Below are 16973 nucleotides of genomic sequence, written 5' to 3'. Positions count from 1 at the left end.
TCCGCCCTCGATCTCAGACCACTGCGAAGAACCAACACCCCACTTCAGCCTAGTAGTAGCAGCATGTTCTCTATTTGGCCAAATGCCATCTCCAACATACACAAAGCCTAATTACACAATGGTTGCCTGAACCTATTCTTGTTAAATGATGAAAAACTCAAAGGCACGTTTCAGCAGTGGATGAAAATATGGGCTATTGATTCTAAAAACAGAAATCGCAAAAAGGTTCAACATTTACTAAAACCACAATTCAATCATCTGAGAATCTTTACTCATTAAATTATAACAGTTAGATGAATTTATATGCAGTGATTTGCTGATCAATGATCAAAGGGGAGATTTATGCCACAAAGAAGATTGACATGAAAAGTAGGTGGCATTGGATCTCCTATAACCTGTTGAGCTAAGCTGTCTTTCCAGCTCCAAAGTTATTTGATTGCAAATGTATTTTGGAAATCTCGCCATACATTTTTCAATGTCAGCAGTGCGAAAACCTGCACTGATCTGACCTAATTTCTTCCTCATCCTGATTCCTGACCTTGGAAGGGAGAGAAAAATATTTTTGTCTTGTTTTTGTTTGTCTTCTTGTTTTATTTAATTCCTTGTAGGATATGGATCCAACAAGTAAAGTATGCATATTATGCACACACACAAACACACATGCAGCTATTACCCATTACTTGTATTCTTGAATAAAGCCATTGATCTGACACATTTAAAATGCAGCCAATTGTTTTTATTGTTATATTATTAAGAAAAAAGAAGGGGGGGGGGGGGGGTGTTGAAAGGAGTAAAGGGATAGAGGAGAGAAAACCCCAACAATCCCCTCTGAGCAAGCACTAGGCGACAGTGGATAGGAAAAACTCCCTTTAAAGGAAGAAACCTATGACAGAACCAGGCTCTAGAGGGGGCAGTCAACTGTCGGGACTGGTTGGGGGGTGACTGTGAAAAGGGGGGAGGGAGATGGGAGAGGTGTTAGTAGTTAAAGGGAGAGGGGGGAGGATTAAGCTGGAACAGAGGTGGGGGAAGAAGAGGTGACATTGGCAGTAGTGAAAGAAGGAGTGTTCTTCCTCCAGAAGAAGCGGAAGCGTTTTTTCTTTTTTTCCAGCTGCTTTTCCACAAGCACCTTTTTCTCGAGGATGAGGATTTTCAGCTCCTCGATTGTCACTGTGTTTTGCTTCTCCAGCTTATTGCATTTTTTCTCCACTTCTTCTATTTCGGCTTGTTTTTCTTCCAACCTTTCTTTCAGCACTTTAGATGTTGCCTCCTGATTTTGCAGTTTTTCATTTTCTCCTTCCAGCTCAGATGCTTTGAACTTCATTTTGTTGTAAAGTTCTTGCAGATTTTGGTTTTTCTTCTCAAACTCCTGGAGAAGAAGTGGCAACACATGGAGAAACAGCTGACACATGAACATAACGACGTCACAGTGGGAGAGTAAAACTGAACATGAACACAGAAACACCAGACCTCTTCACAATAAAACAGGAAACATAATGACTGAATTCTAAAACACGCAAACTTAACAGCAACTGGGGGGACAGAACATAGGAACCTGAAACATGGTACAAAACATCACAGTGGACATAACATGGAACACAGGGAAGCCATAAAACAAAGCCAAAGAGCTAAACCTAAGATAACCATAACTGAGATCTAGGGAAACAAGAAACAGTACATCAAAGGACTCAAAACATAACCCATAATATAAAAGCACAGGATCTCTTCCAAATAAAATAGGAAACATAATGAGACGCAGACATGACAACCAGAACTTGACAACGTAAGACACAGACATGAAACGCATGAAGAGCAGGGGAGATTTAACATAGTAGGAAACACGAGGGGGAAATAATAAGAACTAGAAACACTTAGGCATGATAACAAATGAACTAGAAAACCTGAAGGGCTTAAACATAAACTATAAAACATCAAAATGAACTAAAACTCAAAACACTGGGTCATAAGACCCAGGATCGTGACAATTTTGACATACTTTATTAACACAATTGATCTCAAAACAGACATAAAACATAAAATCTGAGTAGAAAAAAACTTTTATTTTTTACTGTAACAACCACAAACATGTTTAGCAAATCATTTTCTCAAGTTGAAATTTAAACAGAAATTATGCACAGGTTTTGCAAACAACAAGTTATATGCAGCTTTTTACCCGAAAATGCAGCCAAGGTGGGGTTTTTATACTACCCCACCTTAAACTATTTACAGAACGATCAAATAAGATGCCACACAAATTATTTGTGCCACTCCGAAACATAATTTCTGTTCAGTATAAGATAAACGAGAACATCACAATGATACCTGCAGGCGTGACATCAGGAGGTGTATCACTCCTCCTGTTTTCCACCTGGAGACAGTGTTTACACTGCAGTCTGCCTTTTTGGCAGCACCAGTGACATTCAGCAGTCGCCTCATTGTTCTGACAAACAAAACGGCACACGACTACTTTATTCTTCCTCAGCCAATCAGCAGTGCTCGTGCGATTGTCACTAAGTCAGCTTCAGTCGTATGTGTGTTGAAAAATTGTAACATGGCCTTTTCTTGTTAGTAACGGTAACTGCGTTGTAACGATAGTAATAGTAATTAGTTAAAGTACTTGTTACTGAAAAAAGTACCACTGTTATTTTTAACGCTGTTATTCCAATCACCACTCATGACTATTTACAGGACCTAGTAAGCATCCTTGTAGCCACATTTTTGATCATTTATAGGGTCCAAAAATTGCCTCTACAGGACAATGCAATTGTTAATTACACTGTAAATGTTAATTACAGGCAGAAATATTCTGACTTCGAGACTGAACGAGGCAGACTGTATTTCATAGATGGGTCAGATCAGAGACAGTACTCTCTGTTTTAGTTGCCAGTCAACCAGAAAAGCACCTTTCCCAACCAGCTAAGTGGAGGGTATACAAGATGACTAGCCTCTCTATAACAGGACATTATTGTACAGTAACAATACAAGCATTACTGCTGATGCTGTGAGAGGATAGTTTGATTTATCACAACAAAAAACAGCTAATGTGTAACTTAAAACAGTATTTATTCCTGTAATTAATATCAATGTGTGACACATTGTTTCTATGTGGCCATATCATTTTCTCAAATTGATTTTTGTGTTTGTTTGTGTTACATATCATTTGAGTTTGGCCATGTAGTCAGTGCAATTATATTCTTGAGCTGAAGACAATACCATTGGGAGGAAGATGCGCGTGTACCTTTTTTCAAACTCGGATGTGTGTCGATGAGCCTATGCTGACGATCGACCGCAGACAGTTTTTCAGTCAGGCCAAATCCGGCAATATCGCTCACAGTTTTATACGTTTAATTTGGCCGTAAAGTCGCGCTGCTGACCAGCAAGTGCTCTTGTAGAAAGCTGAGATCTTTGCTGGGATTATAAACGCCTGTCAGACTGTTTATAAACCTCGTGTGGCCACTAAGATCATCACTGTTAGCACTGAGACCCACAGCCTGGCTGTGTAAAGGTTAACTGGGACATAAAGGGCAAAGGCATACACTCACAAAATCTTTATATGAAAATACAAGTTTCAGCTTGTGCTGGAGTTTGACAAAACATTCTGTCCTACACAAAGACAGTCTCAGTCAGTCTTGTGGTATAGCTCTTGGCTAGAGAGACATGAATTTTTGATTTGGAAGTTATTGACCTGGAATTTCTATATTATTGAGTACTTTTGGGCAGACTCACATTTTTTTTTTCCTGCTGCTCTGAAAGTCCTCTTGATATATAGAGACAGCTTGAATCCATGTTGATGTTCGAGCATCTATTAACTATGAATGTTGTTTTGATTGCTTTAAATCATCCTTGTTAATATTATTTTATTTGAATCAAGACTATCAATGAATAAATGCTGACAGAAATGCAAATACAGGTGTTATATTTAGGTATTATTTCTGAGCTGCTTCAAACGTCTGTCCCCACTTCTCCATTATAAAACACATCAAATCAAAAGTGGCTGCTTTCCTGTTTCCATCATTGTGATCAAAGTGAGGGTATAGTAGGAGAACATTCTGTGATATGCAAATGATTAGTAGTACACCTAACCAAATGGGCTAGCTTAATATTGGTTTAGTAAACAAAGGCCTCTGCAAACACTGGCTAATGAGGCAGCGCTGTTTGTCCAAGGCTTGCCAATCCAGCCATATACGGGTCTATTTTATTGTCTCTTCTTCCTCTTTCCTTTTCCTCTATACATTTCCATATTATGCACTTCAATAAATTGATTGGGATGTGGCAAGAGCTCAGGTCAATTCTATTTGCTCTTGGTTTCTGGCTTGTGCTTAATGGACCATGATAACAGTCACTCATCATCCTTAGCAGACACTCGTGTTATATTTAAAATAGGGATCCAATGATCTAGAGAGTTTGTGTCTTATGAAAAAGAATATTCAAGTAAAAACAAAGTGTCACTACTATTTGTTGTACCGTTACTTTCATGAAATGTAAGTGTGGCATGGTTGGATGCTTTGTTCTGCTACATTTCAAAATTTTACATTGCATTTACAAAGCAGGAGAGGAAATATATTCTTGTTAACATACGTGGAGAAAAAGAGATTTCCGAGACAATAAAAGAAATACAACAATAACAAAATAAAATGCATGCTTTGTGTAAAGGGGATGATTTAAAATCAAAAGCCACAGACATCAGTTCAACATTTTGGCGAGTAGGAAAATGTGGTTCAGTGTATTTACGAAAGTAGTGTGATCTAATAATAATTTTCAAGACAAAATTATTGGATAATTTTGGCGTTTGAAATTAATTTAGCATCATCAACTGTATTATTTCAATTAGAATCCACGTTTATTAGAATCCTGATTACATGAAGTCATGCTTTACTTTTTATTTGTAACCTCTACCTAAGATAGTTTAGGATTGTCTGCCTTGCTTTTATCACATATCTGTATCGCAAACTCACTTTATTGCTTAGAATGATGTCTGAGGCAGTTTGGTAAAAGTATCTAAAATATTAAAACCAATGGTCTAAAAGAAAATAAACTGACTTACTTATCATATTAAAGCCAAAAAAACAAACAAACAATTCAAGATTGCCAAAACTGATGATCCTCTGGGTAAACCTTGAGACTCCTCACAAAAGGTAGCCAATCACCACTGAGTACCGTGTTAAAATAAACAACTATACAGAATTAATATACATGTTTACACATTTTTACCTGTGTGGAAAGTTTCCCACTTCATATAACAACAGTGGGGTGAATTCTTTTATAGCTCATCTATCTGGGCACCGGAGTTACGGGCAGTGCCCAAATGCATGGGGCATGGCTGCTTTGATTGGCAAATGTCCTGACACAGGCTGTTAGATCTGATTGGCATGTGCTAGGCCTCACCCTTGCTGCTGGAGCTCTTCACTCTGAGTGTGCTATTGGTGCCTTGTGAGCCACTTCATTGTTTGCTATGAGAAACAGACTAACCAAGAAGTTTGCGGCTAAGTTGTGGTGAATGAAATGCTTGCATTCGATTAGTCTGTTACCTTATCGCTAACTGGCAGATACATCATCCAACTATGGCTACTTCTGAATCCAACAAATAGCATGTTTGCTAACACTGAGGTTTCAAAGTGCAGCATCCAAAACTTATGGGTAACGTGACAGTAATCATAAACTGCTGTGTCCATGTTCTATGCTGGATTTTAAGCTACTGGACAATTTCTTTTAAACAATGAATTTTGCTAACAGAATTCATGTTTCAACTATAAGTAATTTAATTACAATACAATCTGTTCCCCTCAAATATTTGTTTTCTTTTTTAAATACAATAGATACAATAGTACACACACCCAAACACATGCTTAAATAAAATAAAAAAAAATAAATAAAAAAAGAAAAGAAAGAAACCCAAAAAAAAAAAGCCAAAGCAAAACAACACAAAAACCCCCCAAAAAAGGGTGTGTGTGTGTGTGGGGGGGGGGATAAAGTTAATCAGCTGGTAAAATGTTTAATGACTTGCAATAGTTTACAAAAGAGCCCCAGATATGATAAAACTCCATATTTGGCCGTTCCCGCTAGGCCTATCTTTTGCAATTTAAGAAATGACTTCACATCTCGAAACCAAAAAGAAACTGAAGGTGGTCTTGAAGATTTCCAAAGGAGTAAAATACAACATCTAGCCAAAAGTGATTCAAAGGCTAATATTTTCAAGTGTGTAGGGTTAGTTAGACCAGTATTAACTGGAAGCCCGAAAATAGCTAAAAAAAAAAAAGGGTCCATGCAGACCTGGGGTCCAAGAGCCAAGAAAAGATTACTCCTAACTCCCAAGCCCTCCCAATTTTAACCACTGAGTGGACATCTAAATCCATAAGTTATTTATATTAAAGATGTAATTGATTTCTTATTGGGTTTAAGGGACGTTTCCTCCCACGGTTGGACATTTGGAGGAAGATGGTAGAAGGGGAAGAGAGCAGAAGTGCAATGCCGTGCCTGAAAATAACGAAATAGATGGGTAGCCAGAAGATTTGCTTCTAAACAGAGGTCTGAAAAACTTAAGACAGTGCCATATTTATAAACAAAAGTTGCATTACAATCCCACCCCTTCCCCATTGGACCATCGACAGGATCTGTGTTGGTGTCATCTTTTTTCTTGGATGGGGGCGTTTGGCTCCTCTAGGTCAACCTTATTATGCTGCATTCTGTAGATGCTCGATTGGATTGGGACCTGGGGAGTTTGGAGGCTGGGTTAACACCTTAGTCTCTTTGTTGTGCTCCTTAGCAGTTTTTTTTGCGGCATGGCAGCGTGTATTGTCTTGCGGTCATTGGGGACCGCCCTTGTGACGGGGCTGTGTGCTGGTCTGCAAGTAACATTCAGAGGAACGCCAGGAACCAAGATTCCCCGGCACAGCAGTGTATTGCAGTGAGATGATCAATTTTCTTCACTTCACCAGTGGTTTTAATGTCAGTCATCGACCATAGCATATAAAGCTAGCTGAGGTGGGGAAGGTGTTTTCTTCAGATTTGATTTAAATCCATAAAACACTTACAAGCACAGATGATAGCATCAGCACAAGTGTAAATGTATTTCCTAAAAAATTTTACACCCCACTGTACAATGGTTGCTCTACGCTAAGCTGCTATATAAAAATGACTTTTTTTCTGCATCTCACATATCCATTTAAAGTCTCTTCCTTTAACTTCAGAGTGTGTAATTCTAAGAGACCTGCACTGTTTTATCAGTGTCAAATTTCATCTCTCTCAGCAAAGCCAACAAAGGGTTTCTCTTTTCCTTGTTATGTATTTCTGCGTCACTCATCTTCTCTTTCTACAGACTTGTGCAAACTCTTCATGGAGTTGAAAGGATAAAGTACTCAACGTAAAACTTTTTCCCTCTAACCCAGTTCCCATTAGACCTAGAGAGATATGGCATGAAATTTCTCATTAACACTTTCTTCCAAAAGGGATTTCTCTTGCCCAGGCCTGTAGGGGTGTGCCTCGAACATACTGAGTGAAGGTGCATAAAAGCCCAGTGATCAACCGTCACATAAGAAATTGATCTAGTTTTAGAGAACCAAATGGTAGAGCACTGAACTAGAAGGGTTGGATGTCGCTTACGGGATGAGATTATTATTGTCTTCTTTAAATGGTGACTTGCAAGGGGTTATTATGTTCTGCACTTCACTGTGTCAAATCCAATCTTGACTCAAACGGACAAATATGCAAACTTAAGTAAAAATAATCTCTTTATTGCTGATTTGTTGAGTTAGCCTGTTAAGGATGCATAATTGCTAAGAAAATGTTCTATCCTCAGTGCCATGAAAAGTAAAAACATGACTACAGATTTAATACTGTTAGTTGGCAGTGTAAACACATGTCCAGGTCACATGTCCAAGGGTGCATTTCTCAATGCGAATAGGATCTCCGCATTCATCTACACTTCCCTTTGAGAAATTGAGACATTTGAGCTTAAAAAATGAATAGCAATAGCATAATTAATTAAAATTATTCATTATCAAGTAATTGAAAACTCAAACAATGGGCCACCTCCTCAGGCTATAAACCACTTAAAGGACAAGCAACCTGTTTTAAACTACATAACAAACATCATACATGCGCTCATGGAGAAATGCCACGGTGAGAGAAATGCAGGATGTCCTCGACACAATTCCATTTGTTTAGCAATTTTAAATTGAGGTCATCCTTGAAAGCCAGCTGTATATTTTTTTTAGTTCCAAAGAGACATCAGGGGTGTTTCTCAATACCTTATTTGCCTAACAGCTAAAGAATCATCAGGTTAAATGTTCTCCTGAGTCACGTTGGTTACTTTTATTTTGTAAATGCACTAAGCTAACATTAGAGAAATCATTTGCATCATTAGTTTGATTGATACTGCCATGAATTGTTGTTGATGTGATTGTTTAACGCTTTCATTACCAAACTGTATGACTTAACTTTGCTTATTGTTGTAAAACTACAGACATAGTTAGCCTGAAGGAGCACAATGACCACAATGATCAGACAATCAGATGATTCTAGCATTAATTATTTTATGAACATTAAGATATAATAATAACCCATAAACAACTTGGCTGTAGAAAGGTGTGATTTAAACAGTCAACGACAAATCACTGCAGACTTTTGACGAACTTTTGCAACTTTTGCCCTTAAAGTATAATTAAATTTTTTTTTTTAAATGAAGCCTTTTTTCACAGTTTGTGCTTCCATTATCCATTTGACACTCTTCAGTCCAACATATGAAGAGGACAAAAATCAATACCCTTGAGGAGTGGTTGGAGGGCCTTTATCTTTTGCGGCGGATGATTTGGCTGTGTGAATTATTCATCAGCAGAAAGCTATGGCTTGTGCTGGTGAGCACAGAGGATAGGAATAACAGCTTTTCCTTATCACTCTTAATCTTAGAAGCTGCAGTAATGCAATTCCTAACATTTAGCACTTAATGGTGTGTCAGAGAGGGAACATGATCTAAGACCATTAGGGATGTTTTGTGCTGAGGTTCAAAACAGGCTTTTTGCCTCTTATCTCTTCCACTGAGCTGACTAACCATGAAAGGTGTGAGGAAAGTCAAGTTTTAGGATACCATCAGTCAATCAAACTGATTAGATTTCTCTGGCTTTTCCCTTCACACTGCCTGCAATCCTCGCTTTCAACATTTCAATATGTTTTATATTATATAGACTTTTCTTACTCCTCCATAGTGTTTGAAACATGATTGTGTATAAGCTCTGTAAATACTCTTAATGCAGTTGTCAACATATCATTGACAGGTTTGATGGAGTTACTGAGGGACATCAAATTGATTAAATTGATTGGTTCTTTTGTCAAATGAAAATCTTTGACTAAATTCAACTTTGATGGTAAAATTGTTAACACGTGATTGCAGCCCCACACAGTCTGCCCCTCAGTGTGCATTGGAATGATGACAATACTTTTATCAGGATAATGAATGCACATTGAGATATCCACAATATGGATCGAGGTTTCTACAGAATGAGAAAAATGAAAATAACAAAAAGACATTTCTTACCAAACCATTAATGTTTTTTTTTTACTTTCAGAGCCTGCTTGTTTTACAGACTGAATGTCAAGATGAAATCCCCGACTCAGCCTTTCTGACATTATCGGTTCCTCAACAATAGAGGATGGTGCTACAAGTGTGCGACTGGCAAAGAGAAACATTTCATTGTCAGACAAAGAGAACAAAGGACAAAGATAAAGAGTGTTCAACACAGTTCCCAACCCATATATACCGCTGTTGGGTCTCTCATTCAATTCGCTTAGCTTAATTGAATGTTTGCACTGCAGTGCATTTGTTGTGTATAGCAATATGTTTATTAGCATGCTAAAGGATGTCTGAAGGTTTCCGTTCCTACAGCCGTTGACAGAAACACACATTAGAGAAGAATGAATAAGGATGCGCTCCAAGAACTGCACATTGTGTGGCTACAAAATATCTTTGTGCTCATATATGATTCATGTTGCTGAATATATCCAAGAACTGTCTTCTCCTGACCCTGTAAAGCCTGACACATCACACAGGGCGCAGGAATTGTATTTTTCCTGAAACTATTGTTAGCTGGACTTTTTCTTGTTGTACATACAACAATTACAACGAAAATAAAATTTCTAATGATTTACAAATACACTTTAGAAACACTTTGAAACCTTTGAACACTTTGAAACCTGTGTTTTGCTATATATATATATATATATATGTGTGTGTGTGTGTGTGTGTGTGTGTGTGTGTGTGTGTGTGTGTGTGTGTGTGTGTGTGTGTGTGTGTGTGTTTGGCGGGGGGTGCAGAGCCATTGACATTTTTATGAATAAAAAAAAGAATGGTTGGACACTGCTAGCATAATGAACAAGTTTTTGACGGGGCTTCGACACAAACTCAAAGCAGAAGATGAATCATAGCCAAATATGTTTCCAAGCCAACTTCCTGCCAAGCCAAAGACTAGAAAGTATGATATCTTGCCTTTGGCTTCACCTGCACAACGGTGGTGCCAAGGTAGGTATCCTCGACAGAATTTGTTTCCCCTGCATCGCGCTGGGCTGTCCAAATCACCGAAAAACAGTATCCCACAGTTGTTTTTGTTTTGAAACCCATTTTGCACAGAGAGGCATTTTTTGAAAAATGTCTTGATAGCAGTGTTGAATATTCTTACACAATAAAAACAAACAAACAAACAAACAAAAACAACTACATGTAAAACAATTACAGATGGTTTGTTTTTCTGTTATTTAGAAGAGGTAGTAGTTTATTTTAGCAAAAAACGTTTGGGAACCACTGACATATACTATCTTTTAATACAGCCAAATTCCCAATTAAGCCATTCTTTGTTCATTTGTTTTGTCAGAAATTGGAACAACTGTGAAATAGAGACACAAACTCAGCACATTAAGACTAATGTAGAGCAGTCATTACTTTTAAACCATTTTTCAACATAATAGTCTACACCCCTAAAGTCCTGAATCAGTAGCAGCAAAGCTGTCTAAGAGAATCACCATACATTTAAAATAGAGACGACAATTTTTAATGACATCCTTCTGGCATGTGATTCTGGTAACCATGTTGTTCTTGTCTTGCTTGACCTAACTGCTGCCTTTGACACAGTAGACCACAATATTTTAATTTCTCGATTACATGATGTAGTGGGTATTGGTGGCACTGCACTCAATTGGTTTAGGTCTTATTTGTCAGATAGAACTTTCTCTGTCAGCCTTCTCGGTTACGAATCGTCTTCTGCTCCTCTGTCATGTGGTGTCCCACAGGGCTCAATTTTAGGGCCACTGCTCTTTTCTCTGTATCTACTGCCTCTGGGTTCTATCCTTAGAAGGCATGGGATCTCATTTCACTGTTATGCCGATGACTGCCAAATTTATTTGACACTAAAACGCAAGGATGCCATCTCCATAAAACCTCTCTTGACATGTCTAGATGACATTAAAGCTTGGTTGGCTCGAAACTTTTTAAATTTTAATAAAAAGAAAACAGAAGTGTTGGTGTTTGGACCCAGTGGTCCCTGTGAGTCCTCCTCTGTTGTTTTAGGATCCCTGGAAGTCTATTTTAAATCTGTTGTTACTGACCTTGGTTTTAAGTTGGACAGTGATTTTAAATTGGACAACCAAATCAGAGCAGTGGTGAAGTCCAGTTTTTATCATTTAAGGCGACTGGCAAGACTAAAATCTTTTCTTTTGAGGCAGCACCTTGAAACAGTGATCCATGCTTTTATTTCTTCCCGCCTGGACTACTGTAACTCACTTTATGTGGGGGTCAGTCAGTCATTGCTCTCACGTCTGCAGCTGGTTCAAAATGCGGCTGCACGACTCCTAACAGGAACTCGAAAAAGAGAGCATATAACCCCCGTGCTGGCCTCTCTGCACTGGCTGCCTGTGTCTTTTAGAGTTAATTTTAAAATTCTTATGTTTGTTTTTAAATGTCTACACAGTCTTGCCCCGCCTTACCTCTCTGAGCTTCTTCATCCCCACATACCCTGTCGGTCTCTCAGGTCAGCTGACCAGCTGCTCCTGGAGGTACCGAGATCCAGGAGGAAGCTCAGAGGGGACAGGGCCTTCTCTATTGTGGCTCCAAAATTATGGAATAATTTGCCCATGCATGTTAGAGAGGCCCCTTCACTGTCCACTTTTAAATCACGTCTTAAAACCCACTTTTATTCCTTGGCTTTTAACCTCAGTGAGACTTAGTTTCTTTTTTAATGCAGTAGTTATTTAATTAATGATTTCACTCTTCTTTTATTTGTTTTTTATTTATATCTCATGTAATTTTATTTTACAGTTCCAATGTACAGCACTTTGTGTCAGCTGTGGTTGTTTTAAAGTGCTTTATAAATAAAGTTGATGATGATGATGATGATGAATTGTGTTGCAGTTTCAGTGGTATTTACATGAACTGGTCCTTCAGAGAAAGAAAAAAAGTATTACAACAATTCTACATTTGTAGCAATGACAGCAGTAGCTGCAGCCGCTTTAGTGAATGTCTCATACTTAGCAGTGTCTAGAAACACAGGAATGTCAAGGAGATTCAAATAGACTTGTTAAAAGGATATTGGTAGTTTGTGTTAGCCTCGCTAGAATACAAAATAAAACCACAGAAAAGGTTTAGTCATTAAAAATGCTTACAAAAATGTTTTAATTAAAACTTAAGAAAACACTTTTATTTTGGAATTTGCTAATCTACCTTTGCATGTCCTCCTTCTATAAACCTCTGAGGTCCTTCTCTTTCCTTCCCATCATATTCAACATCCTTTGTTTGGTATATCCACTTTGGCCACTACTCAAAGGTCAATTGTGAGCTTCCAGATTTAGTTTACCCAAACAATTAAATTCATTTTACCAGTGAGTTGCAGAAACCATGACAAATACATTACTCCGTGTTTTATATAATATCAGTCTATGCTTTGGGAGGGTAAAACAACACCAAGTATAAATGGCAAACTTGGCATTTACTAATATTATTGCACTCCATAAAGAGCTAAATCCTGATTTTGCGCAAAGAAAGATTGTTAAAAGAAGTTGGGTGTTGGTGGAGGTGTGAGAGTTGTGCGAGATCATCCATTGGTAACTTGCAGTGCCATGCCCTCCCAGGTAGTTTCACACCTCTAACTGATAACACTCACCCTGACATCAATGAAGACCCTATGATTTAAATCCAACTAAAGAGATTTCATTGCATTATTATTTCCCACCTGCCAAGTGAACCGATCACGTCTCCAGGTCTAAAATGGCAAATCCAGTTGCTGTTGGCTTCACAGATGTCTACAGCTGTGAAAATGGAAGATGGTCTGAAATTGTATATCTCTATAAAACCACATTTTGTTCATCAACCTGTAAAAACCTGTTAATTACTTTCAACTGTATTATTTTTGTTTAACAGTGTGAATTATGTATAACTTTTGTAAATTAGACAGAAATAGGATTTAAAGTACTGATGTGGAAAATACATTTCTTATATTTCAACAATTATCAGCCAGTTGCTCTCATCTTTGTTTTAAAGATCAACACCAGTTTGCTACTGAGCAAACAGATGGTCAGATCGTGACCATAGCAGCTACATCACGATGCTCTTCATGCTCCTCAGCTCAGCATTTGATACCATCATTCTATATAAAATGACGAACAAACTTTATGCACCAGGACTGACCACCTTCAAACATGACTGTATACTGGATACTAGCTTTTCTCACCAACCACCTTCACTCAGGCTGGGCAAGCACATCCTCACTCTGAGCATGATAGTTCCCCAAGGCTGTGTGCTGACTCCCTTCCTGTGTGCTCTGTTCACATTTTACTCTCAATACACAACTCAAATGTCATTTTTAAGTTTGCAAATGACGCAACAGTCATCAGGCACATAACTGATAACAATGAGGATGGATTCGGAGAGGATGTTCACAATCTGACATGGCAAACAGTAACTTGATCCTAAACATCCCAAAGACCAAAGAGATCATTGTAGGCTTCAGGACTACAAAGAGAATCAAACAGTGCTACACACCAATACAGAGACTGCAGAGAGCTTCAGGCTTTCTATCAAGTACACCACCACAGAGCAACTTTCTAGGAGGAGAACAGTAGTTGTGGGTAAGGCATGACGGGGCCTTTCCTAAGGAGATGCACAATAGAAAGTATCCTCACAACCTGCAACACAGCCTGGTGTGGTAGCTGCATCAAAGCTGACAAATAAAGCCCACAATGTGCTGTGAAAACGGCACAAAACATTGCTGGCACCAGAGTTTTCAAAGTTTTCTATTATCTAATTGGTTTTTATTTTTATTTCCATCCATCCATTCACTTCCGCTTATCCTTTTCAGGGTCGCGGGGGGTGCTGGAGCCTATCCCAGCTGTCATAGGGCGAGAGGCAGGGTACACCCTGGACAGGTCGCCAGTCTGTCGCAGGGCCAACACACAGGGACAGACAACCATTCGCACTCACACATTCACACCTAGTGACAATTTGGATTATCCAATTAACCTATCCCCACAAGCTGCATGTCTTTGGACGGTGGGAGGAAGCCGGAGTATCCGGAGAGAACCCACGCAAACACGGGGAGAACATGCAAACTCCACACAGAAAGACCCTGGCCTGATGGTGGAATTGAACTCAGGACCTTCTTGCTGTGCGGCAACAGTGCTAGCCACCGTGCTGCCCTTTTTTTTTTCCTTTTTGGTTAAAAGGAAAAATTCCATTTCTGTTCATTTCCTGAGTGGGTTTGCTCGTTTCAGTTTAATTTTTACTGATTATAAATGTTTGGTTTTAGTGTAGTTTTGATAAGTTTCAGTCTGAGCTTATTCTTTTTAATTATTCCATTACTGAAGGAATACGGAGGCACAATTTAGGAAAACCAGTCCAGTTATTACAATAAAAACAGAACTATTTTTGGAAGCAGCTTACTCACACTCTTTTTTTTTTTTTCTTTTTTTTTTTTTTTGGCCTGTCCCGTTTGGCTCTTTTGCCATCAGAATTATTGTCTAAAGGCGAAGAAAGATGCCCAACAGATTTACTTTACCAAACTGACCATCCCAGCCTTGCCGTAATGGTCCATTTGATTCACCTTTTATTGTTTATTTTATTTTCACTTGCTGAATACGGGACAGACTTGACTGGGGGAAAGAAGGGGAGAAAGAAAGAGGGAAAGAGAAACAGCTGAGAAGAGGGACGGGGGAGAAGGGCAAAAAACAAAAACCAACAGAACGGGCAGGAAAGAAATAAAAAATGCATATATCAATCACCTGGATCACCTGCTGAGAAAGAAAAAAGAAAACAAGCAGAAGAGAACAAGAGTAATAGAATAAACAACATCACAATGATATATGGGAATATGACAGTAAATACTAAATATTAAACATTATTGTGCAGCACATAAGATCAACAGAACACAGTGTGCTTTGAGGTAGGAGCCAAAAAGGGTGTAGTTTGTGGGTGTGATCACCCGTGTGTACACCTGTGAGCATGGACGCGTTTGTTTTTATTAAAAGGTTCCTTCATGTAATAATCTGCTAGAGGGTGTGGGGGGGGGCCACAGCCCCGTCCTCCAGGGCATGAAGCAGGTATGGAGGAGATCAAAACTCCAGACATCCAGAGGCCCCCAGAACACAAGAGACCAAGGAAGACCAACAGAGGGGCAGCTGCGCCACTGTCTCAGAAAGAGCTGAGGAGAGTCCCAGATGAGAGCTCACTCAGCAGCCGCGGAGCAGAAGCCAGGGGGAGTTGCAGTGACGCGCCCGTGAGCTCCGCCGGCAGTCAGCTGTGCCTGAGTGACCGAGCCCCAGGCCGAGAGGCCGGGGGCACCCCACCTCCGAAGTGGCCCGAGCGAGCCCCAGGCTCCAGGCCCCGATAAGCGGCCGCCAAGGAGTGAGCCGGTGTGTACCTGGACGCCCATCCCCGGACACAAAGAACCACCAACGCACCGATGTCTGAGGGAGTCCGCCACTGGCAGGGGAAGTGGTGGTAGGGGGAGATAGGCCTCCAAACCTTGGAGGGCCTGAGATGTCCCCAGAGAGGTGGCGCCTGACACCCAACCTGACATATAGACACAGACATACAGGCACACACATATACAAACATCCATTCCCACCCTCATGCTCTCATATGCACTTACTCCACACTCAACCAACGTGGAGACAGACATAAAGAGACGCTGTACACACGATCACACTCCCCAAGCGTACTCTACAAACCGGGTCTAGGTACCCTTGCCCCTGGAGGGGAGAACTGCACCCAGACACAGGTGGTGTTACCCTTTTCCCTGCGGTGGGGGGAGGCAGACCGCCCCGACTCCGCAGACTCCACACTCTTAAAGAAATACAAAAATCTCAATAAACATGTCCATCAAAGTTTAAAAAAAGAAAAAAGAAAAAAAAAGACCAAAGCTAAGGATAGTTAGTATTTCAAGTTCCCAAATTCATGTCAGTTAGTTTTCATGTTTTCTCAAGTCTATTTTTTTTTTACATCTAATTTTATTTTTTACTTTAGTTTTAGTTAAGTATGGTTGGCACCGAGTTGCTGTCTCTGCTTCCTTGTTACACCACTCGCTGTGTGAACAGGCGAATCCACAAAGACTCCACAAACCCTGGACACCATTTGCTCAAGCTTCTGTCATGAGTCAGGTGATTCAGAGCTATGCCCTCATACACAAACAGACTCAAAAAGCTTCTTCCTAAAAGCTGCTGAAGTCAGTTTTCTTCTGTTCAGTTCTACCTGTTTACATATTCAGTTGTCATGTCAATCATTTTCAATCATATTTTGACATTCTTCAAATGCACACATATTTTGTCAACTTCTAAAAGTGCACATCATTTTACACTCTGTCCATTACCATACTACTGCTAACGCTCTCCCTTTTTAGTGATTTTATACTTGTTCTCTTATTCACTCTCATGCACTATGTGAGGTTAGTATAACTGTAATATGATTACGATTGCTTAAGGGAAATAAAGATTGTGACTCCTCAGTC

The 16973-nt window shown here is 39.4% G+C and overlaps 1 long non-coding RNA gene across 1 annotated transcript in view; it reads left to right on the top strand.

Annotated features, from left to right (window-relative positions):
- The window catches only part of LOC146708891 (uncharacterized), a 78306-nt gene extending 68217 nt beyond the window's left edge, over window positions 1-10089 (top strand). The window contains exon 5 of the long non-coding RNA XR_014920634.1: window positions 9558-10089. This is a non-coding gene — a long non-coding RNA (uncharacterized LOC146708891). The remainder of the gene's footprint in view (window positions 1-9557) is intronic.
- Window positions 10090-16973: the final 6884 nt, after the last annotated feature.

This window comes from Copadichromis virginalis, linkage group LG5 (assembly GCF_057382275.1).
Source record: "Copadichromis virginalis isolate Kocher_CV1m ecotype Utaka linkage group LG5, C_Virginalis_male_GT1.1, whole genome shotgun sequence".
Classification (NCBI taxonomy): Eukaryota; Metazoa; Chordata; class Actinopteri; order Cichliformes; family Cichlidae; genus Copadichromis; species Copadichromis virginalis.
The sequence above is the reverse complement of the archived record's forward strand: the minus strand, read 5'-3'. Positions and strand labels throughout refer to the sequence as shown.